A 6,247-nucleotide genomic window follows, 5' to 3' on the forward strand; every position below is an offset into this window, starting at 1 on the left:
TTTCAGGGACTAGATCTGATAGAGTGCCTGATGAAATATGGACGGAGGTTCGTGACATTGTACAGGAGACAGGAATCAAGACCATCCCCAAGAAAAAGAAATGCAAAAAAGCAAAATGGCTGTCTGAGGAGGCCTTACAAATAGCTGTGAAAAGAAGGGAAGCAAAAGCAAAGGGGAAAAGGAAAGATATACCCATTTGAATGCAGAGTTCCAAAGAATAGCAAGGAGAGATAAGAAAGCCTTCCTCGGTGATCAGTGCAAAGAAATAGAGGAAAACAATAGAATGGGAAAGACTAGAGAGCTCTTCAAGAAAATTAGAGATACCAAGGGAACATTTTATGCAAAGATGGGCTCAATAAAGGACAGAAAGGGTAGGGACATAACAGAAGCAGAATATATTAAGAAGAGTTGGCAAGAATACACAGAAGAACTGTGCAAAAAAGATCCTCATGACCCAGATAATCATGATGGTGTGATCACTCACCTAGAGCCAGATCCTGGAATGCGAAGTCAAGTGGGCCTTAGGAAGCATCACTACGAACAAAGCTAGTAGAGGTGATGGAATTCCAGTTGAACTATTTCAAATCCTGAAAGATGATGCTGTGAAAGTGCTGCACTCAATATGCCAGCAAATTTGGAAAACTCAGCAGTGGCCACAGGACTGGAAAAGGTCAGTTTTCATTCCAATCCCGAAGAAAGGCAATGCCAAAGAATGCTCAAACTACCACACATTGCACGCATCTCACATGCAGTAAAGTAATGCTTAAAATTCTCCAAGCCAGGCTTCAGCAATACGTGAACCGTGAACTTCCAGATGTTCAAGCGGGTTTTAGAAAAGGCGGAGGAACCAGATATCAAATTGCCAACATCCTCTGGATCACCGAAAAAGCAAGAGAGTTCCAGAAAAACATCTATTTCTGCTTTATTGACTATGCCAAAGTCTTTGACTGTGTGGATCACAAAAAAGTGTGGAAAATTCTGACAGAGATGGGAATACCAGACAACTGACCTGCCTCCTGAGAAATCTGCATGTAGGTCAGGAAGCAACAGTTAGAACTGGACATGGAACAACAGACTGGTTCCAAATAGGAAAAGGAGTACGTCAAGGCTGTATATTGTCACCCTGCTTATTTAACTTATATGCAGAGTACATCTGAGAAACGCTAGGCTGGATGAAGCACAAGCTGAAATCAAGATTGCCGGGAGAAATATCAATAACCTCAGATATGCAGATGACACCACTCTTATGGCAGAAAGTGAAGAACTGAAGAGCCTTTTGATGAAAGTGAAAGAGGAGAGTGGAAAAGTTGGCTTAAAGTTCAGAAAACTAAGATCATGGCATCCGGTCCCATCACTTCATGGCAAATAGACATCGGAAACAGTGGCTGACTTTATTTTTCTAGGCTCCAAAATCACTGCAGATGCTGATTGCAGCCATGAAATTAGAAGACGCTTACTCCTTGGAGGGAAAGTTATGAGTAACCTAGACAGCATATTAAAAAGCAGAGAGACATTACTCTGTCAACAAAGGTCCATCTAGTCAAGGCTATGGTTTTTCCAGTGGTCATGTATGGATGTGAGAGTTGGACTGTAAAGAAAGCTGAGTGCCGAAGAATTGATGCTTTTGAACTGTGGTGTTAGAGAAGACTCTTGAGAGTCCCGTGGACTGCAAGGAGATTCTACCAGTCCATCCTAAAGGAGATCAGTCTTGGGAGTTCATAGGAAGGACAGATGTTGAAGCTGAAACTCCAATATTTTGGCCACCTGATGTGAAGAGTTGACTCACTGGAAAAGACTGTGATGCTGGGAGGGATGGGGGCAGGAGGAGAAGGGAACGACAGAGGATGAGATGGTTGGATGGCATCACCGACTTGATGGACATGAGTTTGAGTGAACTTCGGGAGTTGGTGATGGACAGGGAGGCCGGGCGTGCTGTGGTTCATGGGGTTGCAAAGAGTCAGACATGACCGAGTGACTGAACAGATTTTAATGTAACAAACAGACTATGAAAAGTTCTTTGATATGGTTTCAGATTTCACATTGCTACTGACCTTAAAGGAAACTACCGCTTGTCAAATTTTGGTGTAGTATCAAAGAATATTCATAGTTATCTTGAAAGGCTATAAAAATATACCTCTCTTTTCTAACTGCATATTTGTGTGAGACTGGATTTTTTAATGTATACTTCAACTAAAACAATATATTACAACACACCGAGGAAGAATTTTGGCTACCTGATGCGAAGAGCTGACTCATTTGAGAAGACCCTGATGCTGGGAAAGACTGAAGGGGGGAGGAGAAGGGGACAACAGAGAATGAGATGGTTGGATGGCATCACCGACTCAATGGGCATGAGTTTCAGTAAATTCCGGGAGTTGGTGATGGACAGGGAGGCCTGGTGTGCTGCAGTCCATAGGGTCGCAAAGAGTTGGACATGACTGAGTAACTGAACTGAACTGAACTGAGGAAGAATATCCAAGAATCCAGCTTTACTAAGCCAGACATTAATTTGCAAGAGATTTGTTTTTCAATATATTTTTACAATTTATTTGGCTGCACCGGGTCTTAGTTGCAGCATGTGGGATCTAGTTTCCTGACCAAGGATCAAACCTGGGCATCTTGGACTGCAAACGCAGAGTTTTAGCCACTGGACCACCAGAGAAGTCCCTTTGCAAGAGATTTTTAAAACAATGCAAATATTTTGACTAAATTTCTTTTAGGAAAATATAGTTATTTTTCATATAAATATTTATGTTAGCATGTAATGGGCTTATTATTATTTTTAATGAATAAGTATTTTCAAAAATTTGTTTTAATTTCTAAGCTGGCAAATATTGATAGACAAACAAAATCTCAATAATTCTCAATGATCATTAAAATTTTAAAGGGGTCCTGAGACCAAATTGTTTGAGAATCACTGATCTAGTCCAACCCTCTCCCCTTGTTCCCCCAATTTCTAGATGGGTAAGCTGAAGTTTGGAGTGGGAAGGGTCCCTTCCCAGGGAGATTGTGGCTGTGGTCCTGACACTCCATATTTGGTGTAAGGTATATAGCAAAGTGATTCAGTTACACATATACATATATCCATTATTTTGCAGATTCTTTTCCCATATAGGGTATTACTATGAGCTTTTTTAAAAAAAAGTCTTTCTCTATAAACATACCTCTTTCTACTTTACGATTGCAAGGTCCCTGTAACAAACTACTTGGGGAAACTGTTTACACTCACATCTCTGCTTTCTCATTTTTCACTCACTCATTCAATAAATATTTGAGAGCTAACTATGTACCATATACAGTACTGCTACTGCTACTGCTGCTAAGTCACTTCAGTCGTATCCGACTCTGTGTGACCCCATAGACGGAAGCCACCAGGCTCCCCCGTCCCTGGGATTCTCCAGGCAAGAACACTGGAGTGGGTTGCCATTTCCTTCTCCAATGTGTGAAAGTGAAAATTGAAAGTGAAGTCACTCAGCCGTGTCTGACCCTTAGCGACCCCACGGACTGCAGCCTACCAGGCTCCTCCATCCATGGGATTTTCCAGGCAAGAGTACTGGAGTGGCTTGCCATTGCCCTCTCCGATGTACAGTACTGCTGCTGCTGCTGCTGCTGAGTCACTTCAGTCATGTCCGACTCTGTGTGACCCCATAGACGGAAGCCCACCAGGCTCCCCTGTCCCTGGGATTCTCCAGGCAAGAACACTGGAGTGGGTTGCCATTTCCTTCTCCAATGTGTGAAAGGGAAAAGTGAAAGTAAAGTCGCTCAGTCGTGTCCGACCCCTAGCGACCCCATGGACTGCAGCCTACCAGGCTCCTCCATCCATGGGATTTTCTAGGCAAGAGTACTGGAGTGGCTTGCCATGTATACAGTACTAGGGGCTGATAATTCAACAATGAACTAAACAAAATCTTTGCTTTTAAAAATATACATCCTAACGATGGGAGACATCCAGAAAAATTGTCCAGAGCTTGTAAATGGGCTTGTAAATCCCAGAAGAAGATTACTGGGTGATATTTTATTGTAGTGCTGGGGTATACCTTTGATTAAGGGACTTTCCAGGTGGCGCTAGTGGAAAAGAACCCACCTGCCAATGCAGGAGACATAAGAGATGTGGGTACAGTCCGTGGCTTGAGATCTCCTGGAGAAGGGCATGGCAAACCACTCCAATATTCTTGCCTGGAGAATCCCACGGACAGAGGAACCTGGCAGGCTACAGGTCCATAGGGTTGCAGGGAGCTGGACACGACTGAAGCAATTTAGCATGCATGCATACCTTTGATTGACTTCACATTACTAGGTAATCTTACAACTTTGTACCAAGAGGTTAACTTGTAAAAAACTGACGGCAATACAAATCTTGTCTGCAAGCAATGCAAATAATTCCAATGAATAGAAACGCAAATGAATTTTTGTCCAATAGAGATGGAATTTAATTCTCTCTGGTAAAAGAGATAATCTCTAACATTACAGTTTATTGCTTAATAGGATATTAGTGTTTCTGCAACTATTATCAAATTCATTTCAGTATTCCTCTGGCTGATAATCCAAATCTCTGAAACCCAAATTCTCATTTGAACAAGTCTTACCATCTCACTGGTTCCCTCATTATTTAGGATAATGGTTAAGCAGTTTATGATGATGAATAAAATCTTTGCCATGTGTTCATTTTATATTTTTATAAGTTATGTTTTTAACCTTTTGAAAATTATTTAGCAGACTATAAGAAAATAAATACATATCAGGTGACAAGTCATAAGAATAAAACCAGGGTAAGAGGAGAGCTATTAACTGGTGGTGTCATCTGTACTATTTTAGATAGGGCCAATCAGTCAACAAGTTCTGTACTTCTCTCTCCACTGTAAGTGGAATTCATCCTCTTCTCTCCCTCTTCACAGCCACCACACAATCCAGACCATGGTCTTCTCTCATCTGATCTCTCTACCTTCCTCCCATTTACTTTGATCATCAGCTATTGGATGATCATTTTTAAAAACAATTATCTGATCATGTCCCTCCTTTTCACTGGCTCCTATGGTGGAGTCAAGTTCTGTGGGGTCTCAGTTCAGTGGCTCAGTCATGTCAGACTCTTTGCGACCCCATGGACTGCAGCACTCCAGGCTTCCATGTCCATCACCAACTCCCAGAGCTTGCTCAAACTTATGTCCATCGAATCGGTGATGCCATCCAACCATCTCATCCTCTGTTGTCCCCTTCTCCTCCTGCCTTCCATCTTTCCCAGCATCAGGGTCTTTTCCAAGGAGTCAGTTCTTTGCATCAGGTGGCCAAAGTATTGAAGTTTCAGCTTCAGCATCAGTCCTTCCAATGAATATTCAGGACTGATTTCCTTTAGGATGGACTGGTTGGATCCCCTTGCAGTCCAAGGGACCCTCAAGAGTCTTCTCCAGCACCACAGTTCAAAAGCATCAATTCTTTGGCGCTCAGCTTTCTTTATAGTCCAACTCTCACATCCATACATGACTACCAGAAAATCCATAGCTTTGACTAGACGGACCTTTGTTGGAAAAGTAATGTGGCCTGAAGCTTACAAAATTCGGGAGACCGTCTTTTAAAAAAAATACAAAAATTAGGTACGCGCCTTGAACGGGGGAGTACAAATGATATGTCCTGAAACTCAGCTTCATTGCAAAACCTCCTCAGTAGCCTCGTTTTTCACTACCTTTGGATCTCTCTCCGTACAAGTTCTGCCTAGAAGGCTCTTCTTGCCTCATTTTGCCTACCTAACTCTTTCTGTACTCAACAATCAGCTCGCAGTCCTCCTTGATCCCTCAACTGGGTTAAGGGAATTTACAGAGTCTCTCCTAAAGCTACAAACATTCAGACGGAGCCACCATTCTCTGTGAATGATTGTTCCTTATCAGACCCTCAAAAGATCCCTGGAGAAGGAAACGGCAACCCACTCCAGTATTCTGGCCTGGAGATTCCTATGGACTGAGGTGCCTGGTGGGCTACAGTTTGTGGAAGTGAAGTCACTTAGTCGTGTCCGACTCTTTGCGACCCCATGGACTGTAGCCTACCAGGATCCTCCATCCATGGGATTTTCCAGGCAAGAATACTGGAGTTGGTTGCCATTTCCTTCTCCAGGGCTACAGTTTCAGTTCAGTTCAGTCACTCAGTCGTGTCCGACTCTTTGTGACCCCATGAATCACAGCAAGCCAGGCCTCCCTGTCCATCATCAACTCCCGGAGTTCACTCAAACACATGTCCATCGAGTCGGTGATGCCATCCA

Source organism: Moschus berezovskii, chromosome 4, assembly GCF_049115385.1.
Source record: "Moschus berezovskii isolate FMDL1 chromosome 4, NW_MosBer_1.0, whole genome shotgun sequence".
Taxonomy (NCBI): domain Eukaryota; kingdom Metazoa; phylum Chordata; class Mammalia; order Artiodactyla; family Moschidae; genus Moschus; species Moschus berezovskii.